Source organism: Anopheles maculipalpis, chromosome 2RL, assembly GCF_943734695.1.
Source record: "Anopheles maculipalpis chromosome 2RL, idAnoMacuDA_375_x, whole genome shotgun sequence".
Taxonomy (NCBI): Eukaryota; Metazoa; Arthropoda; class Insecta; order Diptera; family Culicidae; genus Anopheles; species Anopheles maculipalpis.
In genome coordinates, this window is record NC_064871.1 from 78,996,554 (window position 1) to 79,018,490 (window position 21,937).

At 41.7% G+C, this 21,937-nt stretch overlaps 1 protein-coding gene and 2 non-coding genes across 3 annotated transcripts in view; 2 read left to right on the top strand and 1 right to left on the bottom strand.

Moving 5' to 3' along the window:
• LOC126567888 (venom dipeptidyl peptidase 4) overlaps positions 1-21,937 on the bottom strand; it is a 532,783-nt gene that overhangs the window by 220,374 nt on the left and 290,472 nt on the right. The gene's annotated exons all lie outside the window — the stretch shown is intronic.
• Positions 9,509-9,580, top strand: Trnaq-cug (transfer RNA glutamine (anticodon CUG)). The gene has a single exon. It is a non-coding gene; the product is annotated as a tRNA-Gln (tRNA).
• On the top strand, positions 11,535-11,607 carry Trnav-aac (transfer RNA valine (anticodon AAC)). The gene has a single exon. It is a non-coding gene; the product is annotated as a tRNA-Val (tRNA).

Below are 21,937 nucleotides of genomic sequence, written 5' to 3' on the forward strand. Positions count from 1 at the left end.
TATCTATCAGCAAGCAAACGTTCTTCTTAGCGCTTCTCCGATTGCGGACAGTTGTTTGTTCGTGGCCGCTCGTGGCACGACCCCCCCCCCCCCCCCTCCCTGCTACTGGTGGACGCACCCGATACAGACACGCACGAGCTTCATGTTTATCAGTAAACAAGCACTCCAATTATCGAAGATTCGCTCCACACGTATTAAACAACGGTTTTTCGGAAAATTATGTGTGTGTGTGTGTGTGTGTGTGTGTGTGTGCCTGTGATGGAGCAGGAGAGTATGATTTAATACGTAACATGTGAGCGAGAGAGAGAGAGAGACTTTACAAAGCAAGAGAAGCAGCACAGATGATGTTTGACTAAGCGCTTATCTCTCGTTGTTACTCCATTTAGATCACTCGTTTAAAGCCAAAGAGGGACGGAAGGGGTTGGCTGGTTGGTTCAGCAGAGGGTGGTGCTGGTGGTGTGACGCCATCCCACCTATCCCACCCATTATGCAAGTGGCATTGCCCAGCCATCGACAACATCCAACAACATTCGCGCTTATCTGCCTTTGGTTCTACATTGCTCTGTTCTCTTCCGCAATTACACGAACACACACACACACCTCCTTCACCCTTACCCTTTATCACCCTTTTCCCCCATTGCTGATAAATGGCTCAATAAGGCTATGTACATCTTTCTTCTCTTTCCAACGTCGGCAGCATTGGTGTGGTAAGCAAAGTGTAATGCACCGGCCGTAAAGAGCTTCGAAATTGCATAATAATCGATGCGTGTGGATGCAGTTTTCGATTGCATTCTACCGAGCGTGTGTCGGAGTAGCTAACCGTACCAGAGCTGTGTGTGTTTGTGTGTGCGTTGGGATGAAATGTATTCGACGGGCAGATTATCTAGCGATTGAATAATATCTCGCCGGAATGGGGAATGGCGCAAATAAAATGCATAATGAAGTCAGTTTTCCAAGCCACAAAACATGCGTTCTCGGGTTGTTTTGGTGCATTGTCCCGTTCAGCTGCTTGTCAGTAAACAATTTTTTGAGGTGATATTGGGCAGTGTAGCGCGTACAAATAAATGGAAGATGAGGTTTAATTATGTTGAAAATCTGGTATTTGTATCAGTCACACCGGTACGCGTGTAGTAGTTAATGATGTTTGGAAGGTAGACAATTACTGCCACATAATAATTTTCTATCGATTGGATGCATTTTTTCCTGCAATGCTTGTGCTTGATTACGATTGTCCGTGAAAAAAACTATTTACACTTTTATTTTGTATTTACATTAGCTTGGTGCGTGCTTTCGTTTGATAAGACACAAATAATCAATAATAATTAAAAGTGAAAAGAGTATTGAAGCATGAATTTTAATCCTTTTTTTATATAATATATAATACAAATATAATTTTTCTTATTTTAATTTATTTATAATATTTTATTATATTAATTCTATTCCTTTTATATATTAATATATTAATTTATATTATTATTCCTTTTTATTATATTTTAATTCTAAATTAAAAAAAAGGTATTATTAAAGAATCTTAATTATTTATTTCAGAAAAGAATAGTTAAAAACAACATAAAGAGTTTAGCTTCAAAACAACATAAAGAGTTTAGAATGGATTTTAGAAATGTGACATAAAATTATACAATACTGTTTGCATGAAAATTGCAAAAAAATATTTTTATTTCTCATAAATTTATTGTTTATGTTTGATCTGTCCTAAAAAAAAAATCATTTAAATACAATAATAAAAACCATGACCTTGAAAATATGATAAATTGGCGGTTCAAAACTTAAGGTACCAATAAACATTAACACAACTTAAGGTGAAGCCTTAAGAATATAAGCTATAATATGTTAATTTACTTTAATTGTGTTATGTGGTTCCATGCTTATTTTCGCTATCTCTTTGTTTTCCATACTTTTATTTGGTTTTATATGAGTTCGTTTTTCTTGTTTTGAAGTTACTCTTTCCCTTGTTGTCTCTTGATTTGTTTTTTTTAATCATTTTGTTCATTTAGTTTTTTATTGATGTGTTCTTAATTTTTGTTCTTTTTTATCTATTGCTTATTTCGTTCAATAATTTCTCATTCTCATATTGTTTAGTATTTCCTTTCTTTTATATTATTTTCATATGTTTAGTAGACTATTTGTTAAATAACTTTGAGTATAATTTTGTACCGTTTGTAGACTTTAATTTTGTGTGTTTAAAAAATAATATTTTATCATTTATTTGTTATTGTCGTTTTTTTTTGTTGGTTTTTAGTTTTTGAACGTTTTTTTCTATTTTTTGCAAATTATTTAAGATTTTATTTTAATTTTCATACATTTAAACCCTTTTCTAGTAAATTTATTTATAGCCTACTATTAATTTGTTAGTTTTACAAGTCGCTCTTAAAAGAAACATAAATCTGCATAATGTTATCCACCGATAAACATTCCAACAGTAATCGTGCGTGCCGGATAACGTGCCAAGCTCTTCGCATGTTTTCTGGTGCTGTAGCGTTTTGTTAACCACACAAAATACCGTTCGCGATTGATCACAGCATGGCACAGCAGCACAGCAAATCCCCGTTGCGTGATTGCCCGAACCGTTTTCATTTAAATAAACGTGCTCTCCCGTGTCCGATTGGATTAAGGTGAGATGCCAACGTACAAAACACCTTTTCCAACGTCATCATCATCATCAACGGCACGATCATCAACCTCCACCAGCATATCGGCACACATCATCCAGCAGCAAATGATAAGCTGCTGTCTCGCTATCTGCCCGTCGTTCTCCCGCCCGGATAATCCTACCGAAAGCGAATCGAATTCCGTTTGCATTCAGCAGCAGCACGGATTAAAAATGGGAAACAAACCCTCACCCGTTTTTTTTGTTTTTTGAATAAAACAAGTAATGAAAATAGCTGCGCACTCACCCTCCCAATGTTTGTGTGCCTTTTGTTCGTTGTGTGGCACAAAACAAAAGCGTCTAGCGTTGTGTGTGTGTAGAGGAGAGGGTTGTGTCGGTCATAGAGTGTACATTTGTTGTGTGGTCATTGTTATTGTGGGTGAACTCCATTTTTGGTGATGGCTGCCCCATAATGGCAAACCCCTTTTTTCCGAGTAGCTTCAACATGCGCTTCGGGCCACGTGCAAACAAGCAGCAGTGCCATTGGCGGGGCCAAACGATGGGTTTCATGATGAATTTAAATAAGCGATTAATTGTGATACAAATTCGTTTGGCGGTGGAATAAACAAAGTTAGTAACGCAAGCGGTGATAAAGTAGCTAGCGGAAAACGGGGAGCTCGGTGGAGAAATGTAAAACGCTTCGAGCGATTAAATTAGATCATCTTTCAGCTGGGATCTGTGTTCGTGCACGGCCATGTGGTGACCGGATCATGATGGGCCAGAAGCGATACGGAGCGACAGATTAGCGTGTTGTTGTTTCCACACGTGTACTCCGTGCGTTCCACATATGGGGTGCTCGGGCCTATATACGTGTGTTTGTTGACTGATCGCGTAATGAGGATTGATTACGGTTTCAATCTTGTAGCATGGGTAGCGCTGGAGAAGTTGAGCTCGTGTAGGTTGAAATTTGGATGATTAGGAAATAAACAAGAAATTTTCTGTTAAATAAATATTCTCTTAGAATCATCGCCATGTTCACTAACATTACGAACAATTTCAGTAACGTATCTTGCTCAAAAAAAATCCAATGAGACTAACAGAAGCAAAATGCATCTTGAAAAACATCCATATCCATGTGAGATTTTGAGAAATCAAAACTATCGGAATGTTGCGTCGGTTGGCTACGGATTTCCGCATTTTCTTGGGTTTACTGCTCGTTGTTGCGCTCGTTGCAGGAGTATGCGTCAGTAATTTTCTCGCCTACTACCATCACAGCTGCGTCTCGAGTTGATCGTATCCAGAGGACCTTAACGCGGTTTGCTATGCGCAAATTATTTGAAGGTACTGGCACCGGTCTAGCTTCTTATCCGTTACGTTGTCGCCTGCTGGGTATATTACCATTAAAAACCCACTCCTACTCTCCGTCGACAATAAGTGGAACGCTCCGATCGGACTAAACCTGAACGAGTTATCGTCGATTTTCCACGGGAATGTTTTGATTTTTCCTCAATAACTGGGTGAGGGGGTGAAGGGATCGGGTTGAGGTGTTCTACAAAAAGGTGGAAAGCTCAAAGACCCATCCAACGGTATGCCGAATGCCAAGCTTGGACCAGGAATTGCCGAGTTATTGCCGATTTTCCACGGGAATGTTTCGGTTTTTCCTCAATAACTGGGTGAGGGGGTGAAGAGATCGGATTGTGGTGTTCTACAAAAAGGTGGACGGCTCAAAGTCCCATCCAACGGTATGCCGCATGCCAAGTTTGGACCAGGAATGGCCGAGTTATCGCCGATTTTCCACGGGAATGTTTTGGTTTTTCCTCAATAACTGGGTGAGGGGATGGAGGGATCGTGATGTGATGTTCCACAAAAAGGTGGACTGCCCATTATCGCATCCAACGGTGGGTCATTCATCCCGATCGGACCAGGAATGACCGAGTTATCGCCGATTTTCCACGGGAATGTTTTGGTTTTTCCTCAATAACTGGGTGAGGGGGTTAAGGGATCGGATTGAGGTGTTCCACAAAAAGGTGGACGGCTCAAAGACCCATCCAACAGTATGCCGCATGCCAAGTTTGGACCAGGAATGGCCGAGTTATTGCCGATTTTCCACGGGAATGTTTCGGTTCTTCCTCAATAACTGGGTGAAGGAGTGGAGGGATCGGATTGTGGTGTTCTACAAAAAGGTGGACGGATGACAGACGCATCCAACGGTAGGTCATTCATCCTGATCGAACCAAGATTGACCGAAATATCGCCGATTTTCCACGGGAATGGTGGGTTTTTCCTCAATAACTGGGTGAGGGGGTGGAGAGATCGTGTTGAGGTGTTCCACAAAAAGGTGCGCGGGTCAAAGACCCTTCTAACGGTATGCGCAACGTCTAGATCGGACCAGGAATGACCGAGATATCGCCGGGTTTCCACGGGAATGCTACTGGCGGAATTTCCCAGGGGTTACTGGAAAATCCCCCTTGGTCCCCTTCTATAATAAAAATCACGTTTTGGAGGTCTTTTTGAAAGATATTTAAAGAAAGAAACAAAAATGAGGATAAAAAGTTAAAAGTGAAAGGCGCCCTTAAAATGTGCCAGAAAAATATTTGTCATCTCGGAAAGAAAATTATTTTCTGGCCACTTTTAAAATTTCCATTTGCTACCTCCTCGGATTCATGCTCTCCTGTTACTCCTGGTCGAATTTTGCCGCATAAAAATTTCCAGATTTTTGCACAAATTTCCAGATTTTTGCCACAAAATCCGACCAGGAGCAACAGGAGAGCATGAATTCGAAGAGGTAGCTCAGGTCGCCGAAAAATTTCCAAAATCGGTTTTAAAATCCAAAGTCAGTTTTAAATTTGGGTTGGAAATTTTAAGTCTGAAATTCAACTTAAATTTTTACCTCGGGATTTTATAATTGATTTTGGATTTTAAGATTGAATTTGGAAATTTTAAGCCGATCCGAGCTACCTCCTCGAATTCATGCTCTCCTGTTGCTACCAGTTACTCCTAGTTGGAAAATTGGTTCGAAATCGGCGAAATCGTCCTTGGACCGCGCCACTGCCCCCCCCCCCCCCCCCCCCCGATCCCTCTACAAACCCTTCAGTTAATCCAATGGAAAATTGACGATAACTCAGCCATTCCTGGTTCGATCAAAATGTACCGCATACCGTTAGATGCGTCTACGGTCCGTCCACCTTTTTGTAGAACACCACAACCCGATCCCTCCACCCCCTTACCCAGTTATTGGGGAAAAACCCAGCATTCCCGTGGAAAATCGACGATAACTCGGTCATTTCTGGTCCGATCGGGATGATTGACCTGCCATTATATGCGTCTATGGTCTGTTCACCTTTTTGTAGAACGCCACAACCCGATCCCTCCATCCCCTCATCCAATTATTGAGGAAAAACCAAAACATTCCCGTGGAAAATCGGCGATAACTCGGTCATTCCTGGTCCGATCGAGATGAATGACCTACCGTTGGATGCGTCTATAGTCAGTCCCGCTTATTGTGGAACACCTCAACCCAATTCCTTAACCCCCTCACCCAGTTATTAAGGAAAAACCAAAACATTCCCGTGGAAAACCAGCGATAACTCGGTCATTCCTGGTCCAAACTTGGCATGCGGCATGCCGTTGAATGGGTCTTTGAGCCGTCCACCTTTTTGTAGAACACCACAACCCGATCCCTCCACCCCCTTACCCGGTTATTGGGGAAAAACCCAGCATTCCCGTGGAAAATCGGCGATAACTCGGTCATTCCTGGTCCGATCGAGATGAATGACCTACCGTTGGATGCGTCTATAGTCAGTCCCGCTTATTGTGGAACACCTCAACCCGATTCCTCAACCCCCTTGCCCAGTTATTAAGGAAAAACCAAAACATTCCCGTGGAAAACCAGCGATAACTCGGTCATTCCTGGTCCAAACTTGGCATGCGGCATACCGTTGGATGGGTCTTTGAGCCGTCCACCTTTTTGTACAACACCACAATCCGATCCCTCCACCCCCTCACCCAGTTATTGGGGAAAAACCCAGCATTCCCGTGGAAAATCGGCAATAACTCGGCCATTCCTGGTCCGATCGGGATGATTGACCTACCATTATATGCGTCTATGGTCTGTTCACCTTTTTGTAGAACGCCACAACCCGATCCCTCCATCCCCTCATCCAATTATTGAGGAAAAACCAAAACATTCCCGTGGAAAATCGGCGATAACTTGGTCATTCCTGGTCCGATCGAGATGAATGACCTACCGTTGGATGCGTCTATAGCCAGTCCCTCTTATTGTGGAACACCTCAACCCGATTCCTCAACCCCCTCACCCAGTTATTAAGGAAAAACCAAAACATTCCCGTGGAAAACCAGCGATAACTCGGTCATTCCTGGTCCAAACTTGGCATGCGGCATACCGTTGGATGGGTATTTGAGCCGTCCACCTTTATGTGGAACACCACTTTCCGATCCCTCCACCCCCTCACCCAGTTATTGAGGAAAAACCCAGCATTCCCGTGGAAAACCAGCGATAACTCGGTCATTTCTGTTCCCATGCCGGCGTTCGGCATACCGATGGATGCGTCTTTGGGCCGCGCACTTCTTTGTCGAACGCCTCAACCCGATCCCTTCATCTCCTACCAAGTTATTGAAGAAAATTAAAAGCAATCCCGTGGAACTCCGTCAGATTTAATCCGATCCTGGCAAGCGGCATACAGTTGAATGCGTTTTTGAATCACGCATCTTTTTCCGGAACGCATCATCCCAATCCCTGCACCCTCTGCCCAGTCATCGCGGGAAAACGGAATCAAATTGTGGTGCAAAATTGTTCCGTTCGGAGGGAGAAAATATTTTACAGGCAAACAAAATTGAAATTATAATAAAACATTATTTTCTCATTATTTTTTAAAATCAATGGAAAAATACGAAGTGCCTTAAATAATTTGTTGCAATTGGCTGCTCAGCTATACATTATGTTGAGAAAACTTCGCTTCAAGATAAGCAAGCTATCACAACAGTAAAAGAAATGGAGTGTTTATCAGCGTGTCCCATTGAAGCGTCATTTATTTCAAGTAGACGTTATCTAATCTTTCATTCAGAAATTCTTAGCAAAAAAAAAACAATTTCACATAAATTTTAAAGCGATTCAGATCTTGACACAAAACAGGAGCTAGCGAGTATTCTTTGTTCCGTTTTCGGGACACTAATGGTTGGAAAACCTTTAACCACACAGCTTTGTCCACACTCGCTTGCTCATCTCGAGCTAGAGTAATTGCCCTGCGAAGGATACAATATCCCACCGTACCGTATCCGCCCAGTATTTATGCACACATTTCACCTTCTGTACCTGTTTTGCTGAATGTAATCTTTTAGATAGCTAATAAATTTTCCTTCTAAGGATACCACCAAGGCACACACCAACTGGTGTGCGTTTTAATTGCCTAGAGCACAATGTTCACCACAGCGCTCGGTGTAGTAGGAAAACGTCTTGAAGGTGGTTCAAGACTGTGGATGCATCCTTGGGAAAAGAAAACATCGTGGACGACTACTGTAAGATTTTAAGCTCATTTGAATTGTTGTGGCAGAAGTAATACGCCATTATTGCTTGAGCAAACTGGGGATGGGATCTGTTTTATTGTTCACCTGCATCTTCTCGCCGCTTGGTTTAGTGGGGAAGTTCTCATCGGAGTTGCCGAGGAGAGTTTGGTAGGCGTGCAGTGTAGCAGTACACATAAGGACAATTCTTTTGCGTTTCCAATACCGAGGGACACAATTTTATGCTCCCAAGCGGTAGGGTAGCGTACCGTACCGTAGTTTAATGATTATTGATACGGTTATAAACGGAACGCTACGCGGGCTGGAGGAAGCACCATCGTTTAGTGGTTCGTTTTAATCCATTATGGTGCTCTGTTTGTTTTAATGTTTTCGGCAGTAAATCGAAGGTATTTATTTTATAGGCCAACCAGCCGAACCGACCATACCCTCTCAGTGACGGTAACGATTTTCCGCTGACCACCCGGCGGACCACCGTTTGAAGTTGATGCCATCGTAAGCGGCCGGACAGTAGCCGGAAAGCAGCATGATTTACGGCGCCACCTAGCGGTCGGCGAATGTACGCGGGGATTGCTAGAACTCGAACGAGAATCGTCGCACGGAGGGATGTGTGAGCGTTTCTCTGCTTCTTGTGCACACCCAAAAGTGGATGAAATTAAACGAGAATAGCCGCCCCATTTTGAAGGCAGGCTGGCCAAAACTTGCACTACGCCACGCATTTATTGTGATTACCTTAATGAGCCGGTATTATCTATCGTAAATTATTTTATGACTCCTCGATTAATGCTTCAGTTTCCTTTTGGTTCGCTTCTTCATCGTTTCTTCGCATTCTTCTTGCATCGGACACCGAGTACCTTCCTGTGACAAGGTGAGAAGCAGTAATTAGCCAACAGAAGCGTCATGGGACGCCCGGCGCATGGCGCAGTGGGCAATAAAAACTCTTAGCAACCCACTCTCATCGCAAAACGACGATGGCCGGGGCCGAAAAGTAATCGAGAATCAATTCTTAATTAAAGCAATCGTGCTGAAACGGCTTCGGATGCGGATGTATCTGCTCTCACGCATCTGGGGACACATCTTAGGAGTCGTTCTGCAATTGCGTTCTCCTGAAATTGATGGCTATTTTGCTTGTTGCTCTCTACGCTTACGCAGACTTCTGGTGTTTGGCACTGTGTACCGCATCCGAGTTGTTATGGTGATTATTGGCAAGGGATGTAAGGGAACGTGTTGGATTTTGGTTTAAATCAGCGATAAGCAGGCGTGTAACGGAGGAGCCAGGTTTACATTACACGCAGGTTTAGCGTAATCATGATCGAGAGGTAGATAATAAAATTCGTAGAGGGAGTAGCGTTAGCATCAACGGGTTCCATGGTGTAATGGTTAGCACTTTGGACTCTGAATCCAACGATCCGAGTTCAAATCTCGGTGGAACCTACTGGTGATCTTTTTTTGAAGGTGCAGGTTTTTAACTCACATTGGGTAAGTACTTAATTTTGAAACATAACTTCTCGACTCTCAAATCTCGGGACTCTCACTTCAATAATTGATAACGTAATCTGCAGCAAGGGTATACATTGTTTTCTTTGATAGATGCACTGCGATTAACACGGTTAATACAGACTTATTTGATTGCACATCTCTTTATAAAACTTCTTTTTAATTTTGAACTTGTTTGGGTTAATTCCATCCTTTGTTTTAATGATTTGTTTGACGGTTTCTAATGTTTGCTTATTTTTTAGGCTTTTTCACTCTATTTTGTATTTTCTTTTCTAAAAAACATGTTTATTTGCTTCGCCACATGGTTTTCTTAAAGTTATTTTAAACTTTATTATGCTATAGTCTTATACAGAGTGTTTTATTCTTATTTAGTGACACAAAATGATCAAAATTAAATAATAGAATTAATGCTTTTGTATCCATTTGGATTTGATTTTATTTTTTATTTTGTTTTTAGTTCATAATGAACATTTCATAGTTCTCAATGTTATTTTTACATATCATTTCTTTTTATCAGAAACAATTGACGCAGGCTTTCTGGTTTGTGACTTATTAATTTCGTAACAGATTTTTAAAGATTCAAATGTTTTTTCAGTACATCTTTAATTCTACTTTTTTCATTCTTAAACACACAGAGTGTTGAAAGTACTCTTGCAGATATAAAAGGGTCTAATCTTCTTCTTTGTTCATCCTCAATACCAATGGTAAAGGACCAATAATTCGCAAATAAAACAAGCATTCCTTCTCCATCGAGTGCTCCTGCAATAAATTGATAATCAACGCCGGATTGTACCATAGAACCGTCACAGCCCGGGCTCGGGTGCAGTTCAGGGACAGACGAGAGTACGATTGGACTGGCTGGATTGACTTCCTGTGCCCGCTCGAAGACGATAACCGGTTACAGGAACTCAGAGACTTGGGCCAGTAATCTACGGCTACCGGTCCGAACTGGTTCCCTCGCTGGCCGGTGAACAATGGCTGATAATGGCAATGCTGGACTGGGCCTAGAAGCAGAACCGTTTGGAGGTAATGTTTGTGTAATAAATTGTTGGTTTGATTAGCGTTTGTTTGATTTGCAACCAGGCGAAGTATGGTACGGGGAGGTCCCACCAGGTCAACGGTGCTATCAACCACAACAAGCCGTCTGGTTGGATGATTACGTCAATGTGATTGGATTAGAATTGCTTTACTTTTATGCCATGCCGTGAAGGACCTCGCACTGAAAAGCTTGTCCAAGTTATTGCTATTAAAATCTCACTTCGAATAGATGTGAACAGCGGCGTTCGATAGCAAATATGCTTAAAATCTTGACAGATAAGAGAGAGAGAGGGGGAACAAAACAACAGATCACCACAAAATCCTTGTGATTCCGTGAGTTGGGCTGTTACTTATCATGCTACAAAAATATAAAAAAACGACCTCATTGATTCGTTTCATTTGCGTCACAAATCTCAACCCCGGCAATCATCGCGTGCATGCTAAAAATATGTTGCTTTTCTCGCAAAAATTTCATCCCGCCAGCGCGATAGTGCAAGAATTTCGGCGCAAAAATATGACGCAACAATGGAATCGTGTTGAATCAGCATCAGCCTCAACAGCGGCACAAGAAGAGTGCCACTTTATTGTGTGTTAGTGTGGCTTGTCACGACGACGAGTCAAGCGAGAAGCGCTTTGCCGCGCATTCTATTCCTGGTTTGATACGGTGCACTAACGGTTCGGTATGGTTCGATCAGGATGAAAAAGTCAAGAAGTTGCTTCGATTATATTTTTAATGTGCTGTCGAGGATGACGCTTTCTTGACCAGGGTCTGGCTTTTAAACGAGGTGATTAAGTGAGAGTTGGGCGTATCGCGATACGTCCCGAGCGTAGATTGTGGCACTGTTCGCAAGCTGTTTCCGTGGTGTAGTGGTTATCACATCCGCCTAACACGCGGAAGGCCCCCGGTTCGATCCCGGGCGGAAACAGGAAGCTTTCTTTTGGAAATTTTATATGTTTTTCATGCCTTTTTTTGTTGAAAGCCTTATTTTCACGAGGGAAACTTTAACAATAGGTATTGAGTCAAATTAATAATTAAATAAAACAATAGAAACACTTCAATTAGTCCTGCAAGAAAATACAAATAAATAAGATCTGTTCAAAAATATATTAACAAGAAAAAAGAATATTTAAAAAAAAAACAAAACAAAGTAAAATAGAAAAAAAACCGAACTTAATAAAACACAAAAGAAAAGTAGAGTAAATAGTATGATAGTATGAAAATTAGTAAAATGGCTTAAATTTCGAAACATAAATAAAAAAAAATAAATCAATTAAATTTTTTTGGAGAAGTAATAGAAAATTCAAATGTAAAATAACTAAATAAAATATGAAACACAAAAATGGAAAAATAGAAGTGAGAAAAATGATCATAAGACAAATAAAAAATTATAAGAAAAACAAAAAATATGTAACAAACTAGTGAAATAATTTCGTTTTGTTAAAATAACCTCTTCTTGTATTGGGTTTTACTTTTTTTTTTTAGTTCGATTTACACGTTTGTAATGTTGGAAAGATTTTCTTCATATTATATTTTCTTTCTATGCTCAGCCATCTTATCCCAATCGGCCATCGAATTACACGACACGCTGTCTATTATTCTTTTCACTGTAAATAAAACTCTTCTAAACGCTTCGAAAGACAATCACAAAATCCTCCTCAAGGACAATTGCGGTCCGCGCGTACCCTCAGCTCAAGCAAGTTGAAAGAAAAACATTTAACGAACGAACCAGGGACGCACATAAATCCATCCCAACAGTCAACCGAACCGTATCCGAAGCTTACTTTGCTAATCAAATGCAAACGCATTTCACTTTGTTTGGCTGAGGCAAAACAAAATAACCCATCGTGCCACGACACAATGGTGCCACGCTGCGACACAACCCAAACTGTCACCGGATGATGGTCTAAAATAACACCGAACGGGCTTGGATTTGCGGCGAAGTGGTTGCCGAAGCAATCGAACTAAACCAAGCGCACCTGGTTAGCGCGCCCTGCAATTAATTGTGCACAAAGAGATTGGCCGTGTAATGTAGTGCTTCTTAAACGGTTCGGTGCGTACCCGGTTCCGGTAATGGATCCGGTCGTCCGGAACTAATCGCCACGCCACGCGAGTTTTGGAGCGAACTATTTTGTGCGTACAATGTGTTCTACGCAGTAACAGCACTCACAAGGACACTGCAAGGACTTGGCACATTCGCTCTCGGTGGTTCCCTTTGCAAAGGGGTACGGAGTCATCATCTAGGCCGTGCCGGGCTTAATAGAACGCATGTTTATTTATGCTACCCTATGCTGCGACAGCTTCCTTCCGAAGCCACAGTAGCATGCTGGTGGTTCCGGTTTTCTTCCATCAGTACGCGAGGCAGGGTCCTGGTGAAGAGGGATAAAAATGTCAATTAAAATCTTGCAAGAATGTTGCCAGGGTAACAAGAGGGTTTCAGCGTAACCTAATGGGAGCGTTTTTGCGTCGCGAGTAACTTTGATCCGTTTTGTGATCCGACACATTCCTTTCAATTTCCCATCTGCCCATCTGACGTGTATCTATCTGGCGAAACCACATCAAGCAGGACGACGATCCCCCAGCATCACCAAATGAAGTACCTTTTATCGATGATGGTATGACCGCGTTTCGGGGACCGTTGATATTGTGTGCAAATATGACAACACGAACTGCTACTTCGAAACAGAAAGAGCGATTTACCAAAAGGATTAGGAGCTCTAGCGCAAGTATACGCACGGCATGAGTGTAAAATGAAGAGGCGCCGAGGGGATTTGGTGTTGGCGCGCTGCTCATTTCAGGTTGCCGATGGCAACGCGCGTAAGTCTTATTAGAGTCTGCTCTGTATGCTGCTCTGATTGCATTTTCCCTACGTACAGGGATAGATTTTGGCAAATTAATCCTGTCAGGGTGCCTGGCCTGCATTGTGGTTGATGGATGAATTTTCACTACGGCGGTATGATGAATCATTCGCAACATTAATGGCACTGTTTTTTAGGTTTAACTGGGGATTTTACACAATCTTTTTTGGTTGATTTTCATACTTTTTCAGAAATAAAGTAGTACTTTTGTAGTACTTATTTTGTGTATTTTTTTTTTAATTTTATCGAAAAACGTTTTATTTTCCTTTGCTCAAGGTTTCTTTTTGTATTGCCAATCATTCCTTGTTTTTGGAGATTTTTATCACCTTTGTTTGTTTCTTTCTTCGTAAAAGTAAATCATAATATTTTCATTATACTATTTATTGTTCATTTATTGAATTGTACTTTACATTTTTTATATTTTGAGCGATCTTTTTCTGTTGTTTTTTAAATTTATTTTAAGTATGACGGCTTGCGCTGCATTGTCAACGCCGCATGTGATGACTACCTGTATATAGACACGATTATTAAGACATTTCCTCCCTGTTTTTTGCCTTATCCCGGGCATGCTTGGTTGTAGGTGATTAGTTTAGTGGGTGATTGATGTCCTGGTTTATTTTGAGTATGTTCAGTTTGGCTATTGTAGTGTGTTGTGGCTATTATTTTGTTGACCTCAAGATTTGCGGGTCTGAACTGTAACAAAACAAGCAGAGTTATTTGAACGACTCGAGAATTAACCAGCCAAACACTCCGAACCCAACGCCAACGCAGCCAAACTTGTTGTGGCAAGGCTGGACTGGAGTAAAGAACACTGTACTATGGAATACGCCTTCCTCCTTTTTATGGTAGGGTTGGAATCGCCCTCGAGTACTGTTGAGCCGTCAACGAATCACCCGTGGCACTACAAAAAACACATAAACCGGATCGGATTGGAAGGATGATGGGGATACGGAATCATAGGACAAGACCTTTGTCTCTGGCGAATCAGTAAATTATCCTCATGTAGGGGAGGTCACTGGTGGGCAACACTTCTCTAATTTCAGTACCCGGTCGTCTGCCGACATTCTCGACTGCGCTCAACAAGGAGGGTCTTGCGGTTTCAAATTCCACGCAGGACCACAGAAGGTGATCCACATCGTGAAATCCGTCACCGCAGCTACACTTTTTTGTGTGATCCAGAGTTATACGCTGTAGATGAGCATTCAACGCAAAATGATTCGACATCAGTCGAGACATCATTCGTATGAACGCCCGGTCTACAGAGAGCCCATCGAACCAAGGCCGCAAGGACACTTGCGGAGAGATCGAGAAAATAAAACGCCCGAGTTCATCCGCCTTTTCCTTTCATGCTCTGCCAGCGAGACAGGAAAAATTGCTGTGGGAAACGAAGGAACTTCTGGGCCGAGATTGGTCGGTTGTAAAAAGCGCCTTCTTGGACGCCTGTTTTGGCCAGTGAGTCTGCCTTCTCATTGCCGGGAATTCCACAATGAGGAGTTACCCAAATTAGCGAGATCCTAAACGCCTTATTGAACATTGAGCCAAGCAGTTCAATGATTTTTTATGGTAAGGAAATCCTGATTCTCAACAGGCTTCGGGGATCTCAGCGTTTCAGTAGCCTTAAGGCTATCAGTGAAGATGAAGTACTGGTCCGAAGATCTCACTGCTATCATCGATAGAGCGTAAAATATTGCGGCTAGCTCTGCAGTGTAAACACTACATGGCTGCCTCAATTTGAAAAAAGCCTCGGTGGACTCGCTAAAAACACCGAAGCCAGTGCCCTCCTCAGAGGATACATAAACATACCCGGAGCTACTCTCGGGCGAATATAATTCGGTATGGTCTTAATTTCCTCGTGCAATGAGGAATCTGTTATTAAAATGGAACTGTAGTTCTCAGGAAGGGCAGCACAATTCAATGCCTGTGGAGCGCTAGGATGCACTTGTGAGTCTTTATAAATCTTAAGGATTTTGTTCTTAGAACCTGTCTCTAGAAGCGCTTAAAAATTTTCTATTATCAAGGGATTTGATACTCCACAACTGACTAGAGAGCGAAGCGACCGCAAAACGTAGTCTGAGCGGCATCACTCAGGTCATCACTTCTAGGGACATGTTGTGTGTAGATTTGTGTGTAGAAGCATATGCTTCCATATTCCAATACGGATAGTAACTTTGCCTTATACAGTCTCAGGACGTCTGATGGATGTGAGCCCCACCAGAATCCTGTGACTGTCCTTAGAAAGTTGATTCTTTTACTGCATTTTTGCACCAGATGGGTGGAGTGTGTACTCCAGGTTAGTCTAGAACTTTATTTGTATTTATGCCTCTAATTTTTGATATTTTTCAGAATCCTACAGAATCTTTCTCATTGTCCAAGGATGGTTTTTAATATTCCTTTTTCTTCTCATATTGATTAATTTTATGATTTATTTTTATTTGATCTCTTCTTCATTTTTGTTTTATCAGCAAGTAATTTTTTTAAATTTTTTGTTTGAATTTGTTAAGTTTAATAAGTTCCCTTTTTGAATATTATGAAGTAGCAAATTCAATGTTATTGTTTCATTGTTAGGTTGTGACAGAATGGATGGAATATTTCATTTTTTGTAATTTTGAAACGAATGCTGTTGCAACGTAGAATTAGAAGTTGAGAAATCACTTCAAAAAATGTTAAGTTTATTTCTAATGCTTTTTAAAACAATTTAAATTGGAAATGAAAATAATTAAACAGAATTGAAGGCTAACAAAAGCAAACAAATAATTGAAATCCCTTAATTCACTTCCTTTTTCATTCCGTGCATTACAGTATGCAAATACCACGTCATTGTACAATTTTATTTACTTTATTGTCAATCGCAACTAGCTTCAAAACTGTAACTGGAACACAACGCTGACCAACTTGTTGTTTGTTTGTGTGTGTGTGTGTGTGTGTTTTTTTTTGTCGTCTCTCGCTTTCATTTTTATGCACGCAGAGCAAAAAAAGGGAAAATACATTCCTTCTCGAATCCTAGTAACGTGCCAGTAGACAAATCACCGGAGCCCGAGTGTCAATTGACGTGCCAGTAATGACGTGCCGGAGCTTGCTAGTACACAAACGCAACGATAACAAACGCGCAAGTAGCCGGCAGCAATGGGCAGCACGATTAAACAAACAACCAATTTATCGTCCAGCTGAAAAACAAACACCAGTGCACCATTGGCAAAAGGAAAAGAGCAAAGAAGGGGCGAGAAAAGCATAAACAAGAGAGTACAGAACATGGAAATAAAACATGACAATAGATGAGGCAATTTTTGAACTGTCACACGTTGTTTGTGTTCTGTTTTCTTTTTCTATCGGCCATCCGGCCGGCATTCGCGTTTGGATGGAGGAAACTGTTTATTTTTGTAATTGAATAATTTGGAAATTGTATTACTGGATGATTGGTTAGCTCGGAGCAGTTTGGCGTTCGTTTTCGTGTGCGAGTTTGTGTCCTCCAGTTTCCCTTGTGTGAGTGCTTTTTTTACCAAGGATGAGGTCAAAACAAATTCACCCCGCGCTATACAGATTACAACATTGCGCGAGGATAATGCGAGTGCGAGTTCACCAGCACAAGACACATCTAATTCAATTGCAGTGAGGCGTACCGCGGAGAATTTCTTGGAATAAAAAAATAGGAAAAAAAATCCAGTGGAAAATATCCACAGTAAATATGACATTTAGAAAACCTTGGTGGAGTAGTACCATCAGCCCAGCTCATAGTAGCAACGTTTACCTTCAGGCGATACTTGGCGCGAAGAAAGCCATCAACATGCTAATTTAGTTGTTGCTCCAGCCGCCGTTGCTGAACTCAGCGAAGAAGGAAACAAACCGTTACCGTCCCATACCCATCCAAGCTTTTCTATAATGGATCGCAAAATTGGGGCTGTTCTTGTAGTTGTTTTCCTGCCGGGAACAAAAAAAAAAAAGAAAAACCCTCCATTGTTTTGCACGACCGAATGTACTGTTTCCGTAAATTTAATTACTTTAAAACGCAGCTACACCGCTTGCAGTGAACACATTTTTTTTTGCTGTAACCATTTTCTTTTTCTTAAACACATTCTGCTGCCCGGGGACAGATTCGCTTCCTGTACTTTATTTTTCGCACAGTTCACACTTTAGCCTCGCCATCGCAATTAAGTAATCCAATCTTCATAAAACGCACAAAGTAATGGCCGGCATTGTGTCCCCGGCTGTTGACACCTAGTTCACTTTCTCCCTCTCTAGATGCAGCCATCTTGCCGTTGCCATCGCCATAAAGAACACACTTGTCTGTGCCTGCGACACAGCGCAACCTCCACCCAGAAATGGGGAGGAAAAAATGCGGAAAGATTGAGCTGTAAATTTTGCTTGTACAGCGCTAACTGCATTGCATCGTGCCAGGATGGTAGGGAAATTATGATGGCAAAGTTACTGCGTTCCGGTCACCGGACGTTTGTTACTTTCTTTTGCCTTGCTTGCCTCTCGGTGCAACAGAGCTCCATAAAGCCGCCAATGAATAGAAGCGAAAAAACAGGTGGCAATGGGGGCGAAGGAATGGACCATTCCGTCTTAACATCCTCCCCGCCCAACAAAACGGTTAAAGAAGCTGCCGAGTAAAACGTCGCCACTCGAATCTTTGAATGCAACTAATTGCACTTCAGTGTAATTCATTTGACGCCCCCCGTTTTCGCGAGCCTTTCGCTTCCCTTGTGCCGGACTGTGATTTCAAATAGGGCAGGGCAGGCGACAAGAAAGCGAAACTTTTACAAGTAAGTGGTTCTTAAAACGAAGCAAAAGCACGTCTTACGCATTCTGCTGTTGGACAGATTTTTTTTTTTTTTTTTTGTTGAGAGTGGAGAAAATTAGGAATGAATTGTATGAATGCAAACTATTACTGCCACGCTTTCTTGCTACTAGGTGTTGATCAGAGCACCCTTTTGAGCACCAGAGTAATTACTTACAGTAGTATGTATGAGTGAAATACTTGCGTTTGAGGTAGAAAAGATATTATTAAATTATTAACTTATTAAATGAAACTTATTAAATGAAACGGCATCGTAGCAGAATTCACTTTAAAATCTGAATATGTTGAGCTTATAATCAATTTAAATACGCAATTAACCAATCAGCAAGTACGCAAGGTTCTTTTAAAAGTTCTCTTGTGACTTGTGACAAAGTCATCAACTAGAATAATAAATATTGTTGAGGTAAGCTGTTTCAAGTAAGTTTTAAAACTATTCTGAACCAGAGAAAATCAACCAACGGCTGCAATTCCTGATTTTAAGGTTAACGGCTCAATTAAAGCATAAAATGCACACTGATACGTCCGGTAGTACTCTACGAGTTCTGAACTATGCTGACGGAGGATGGAAATGTACTCGCCATTTGGTTGTTTGACGGTTTGGCGGATATCCTGTCGGTAGGATACGATTTTTGTGACACGTGATGAGGATGCCGGACTCACTCATGTCCCATCAGGAAGGTCCTTGACAGCGACCCGTTTGGCACGAGGCGTAGAGCAGCACAGCGTGTTCGTAGGTAGGATCTTGTGGGTCCAGACCTATTGGAGGACAGATGCAGTCAGATGTTGGAAAACTTTGTTAGATTACCAAAATCTTGTCAGCTGGAACGCTTGATAGGACTGCTCTGAGGAGATGGGTACGTATTTTAATATTCAGTCTGGTGTTAGAGAGCATCGCAGATAGAAACATCGGTGATAACATTCTAATAGCTAGTCCAGAACCTTGCATACGCTGATGATATAGACATCGTAGCTTTAAGGCTCTCCTATGTTACAAGACAGGAGATTACGGAGCAAAACCCAAAAAAAAAATGACACTGTTTAAGGTCCTGCACATAAACACGTTCTGACGCAGGATAAGTGATGCAGTTAGGCACCTTCAAAGTCGTCTAAAACTTCAAACTCAAACAAAACTATGGGCTCAAGAAGCTTCTCCACTTCTCCACGCAGCTAGAACTGTACAGCACCTTTCCCTGGACCTCAAGAGATAAATGCTCGGAACGATGTTTGGACCATTTTATGTGGAAATTCTTCACGCATTGGAGGACCCGCAATTATGGCGAGCTCTATGCCCTGTGAAGTGATCATTCCTTCCTCCGAAGCACTGGTCGTGCCATGAGAACTGCACCGAACGAATCAGCCCATGAAGTCATTTTGGCTCGTCCACATAGCGTTGATGAGTACACCAGGAGAGATAACATAGTATTGGCAAATGACGACTCTACATGTTGAATGATATCGATAAAACGGCTTTAAAACCTCGATTTTTTTCTCATTTTTATGTGATGCTCATCTTCAGCGCTTCATTTGATAGGTTTTTTTCCAGGTGAGTCGTAATTACAATGTTCTTTTTCCTGTCTAATAAAGTTAAAAAATGTTTTTCTCCTCGTATTTTACTTTGAAAAAAATTCAGTTTTTAATATGAAATTAATCACAAAGAAATATAAATAGATCATTGAAGGAAACTGGCAACACTTGCTTCCACTAAATCTTGTCTTGAATACCCATATGAAGGTAACACATCTAGTCATAAATTTCAATCTTTTCTCGGTTAGTAAGAAAAAATAACAAAACAGTGTAAAATAAGCACCGATTTTTTGTACTAACTAAATACAAAACAAAATGTATCACCCGCTGTTTCTTTTGCCACGAACTCGTAAAGCAAAGCACAAATAGGTGCCTATGTTCGCCTATGCGCTAATAAATCAGCGAGATTACTAGGTTTTAATACTCATTTGAAACATTACGCTCCGTTCCAAAAGTCATTTGTCTGTGCTGGAATGTTTTAGAATCAGTTTTTCTCTTCGTTTTGCTCAAACGCATTGTCAGTTCGAAGGAACAGTAACCCAAACAAAAACAAACAAAAAACCAAAAAAGGCGCAGAAAAAACCAACAACCCGTTGCCTGGGAAAAATAAAAATGGCACCCAAGCACCGGGAAGCGTTTTCCGTTTTAATCTAGTAAATTTAATAAAAATGATTGATGATCAGCAAGGCACGCCCCGTGACTACAAGCAGCAGTGCCACGGCAGCAAAAGCGCACCCGCGGAAACAAATCTCGCCCTCCGCTTGTGTCCAACTCGGGACAAATCCCCTTAGCAGAAAAAAAACAACAGCATTGGTTAGGCAAATCGGCTACAAAGCACAGAGAAAAACAGTCCACGAAAGGGTTGTGTAATTAGAAAAACAAATTTTTACACCCTATTCGGGGTTAGGTGAATGAACGGGTTAACGGAAGCTGAGGAACAGCCTAGCAGCACAACAAACGACTTTTTGTGTATCCTGTTTTGTCAATGTTCTTTTTTTCCGCGGAGTGTTTTGTGTTTTTTTAAGGACACATTGAAACACAATGAAAGGATTTCACAGTTTGTTCCTTTGGTTGGTGGCGCACGGAACGTGGAACTTGAGCAATGAATCTCCCGGGAGGCTGTGAGTAAGGCGCCCCCGTAGCGCTCAGTCTTGATTGATAGCTTCCGACATCCTTTTTGCCAACTCGACAGTGTATGTATATTGTCTCGGTATGAAGTGACTCGTGTGCCAGGGGAAAAAAAATCCGGTCCACATTGCAGCCTGATTGCAATGCTCGGATTCGGAAAGGCGAGCACAAGATGACACAAACATTTGCATCCCAGATAACGATCGATCGGTATATGGCCGGGGAGCTATTTTAAGCCAAATCATCTCATCATCATCATCATCCTCATCACAATCGTCAGATGGTCTCTGACGATGATGCTTACCGCCGGCGAGCCTTATCGGGTGCCTGAGGGAACCAGTCACAATATTTACTCATTTTTTCCGAAAACAGACCGATAATTGTGTCCGCTTTCGTTAGGTCCCCGAGCTGATTGTGTTTTTGCATCATCCGGTGCATCACGGCCAGACCAGTAGTTCCGATTGTGCAACTACATCTGGGTGGTTATCAGCGATTATTTTTACACTGTCCGGCTTGGCCGGGATGCGTTCGCTGGAATCTGATTCCGGACGACGTGAAGTGTGTGACTTTGTGTTCTCATTTGGATTTGGATGTTTGGTGTGTTTCTGTTGAACTTACGACTGTTGCTACAAACATTAGTCGTAATGTAAGGGCTACGTCATCGGGTTGATGGTATTTGCTTGAGTAGATAGGGCTTTGGGAAGTACCGAGTAGGTGTTATATGTCAACTCGGCATTCATGCGGGCCTCGTCACACCGCTCAAATGATGGCAAAAGCAAAATTGCTCAAAGAGCGAACCCAAAAAGCCCTAGCGATTCTTACAGTAATTAAAAGAAATTGAGCACCCTTTGATCAACACTTTTGATTTCGATGGTCTTTGATATGCATTCCGACTCCCAAACAGATAATCCGATTGTTGTTTAAAACTATTTTACGGAGTGTGCAAACAGGGC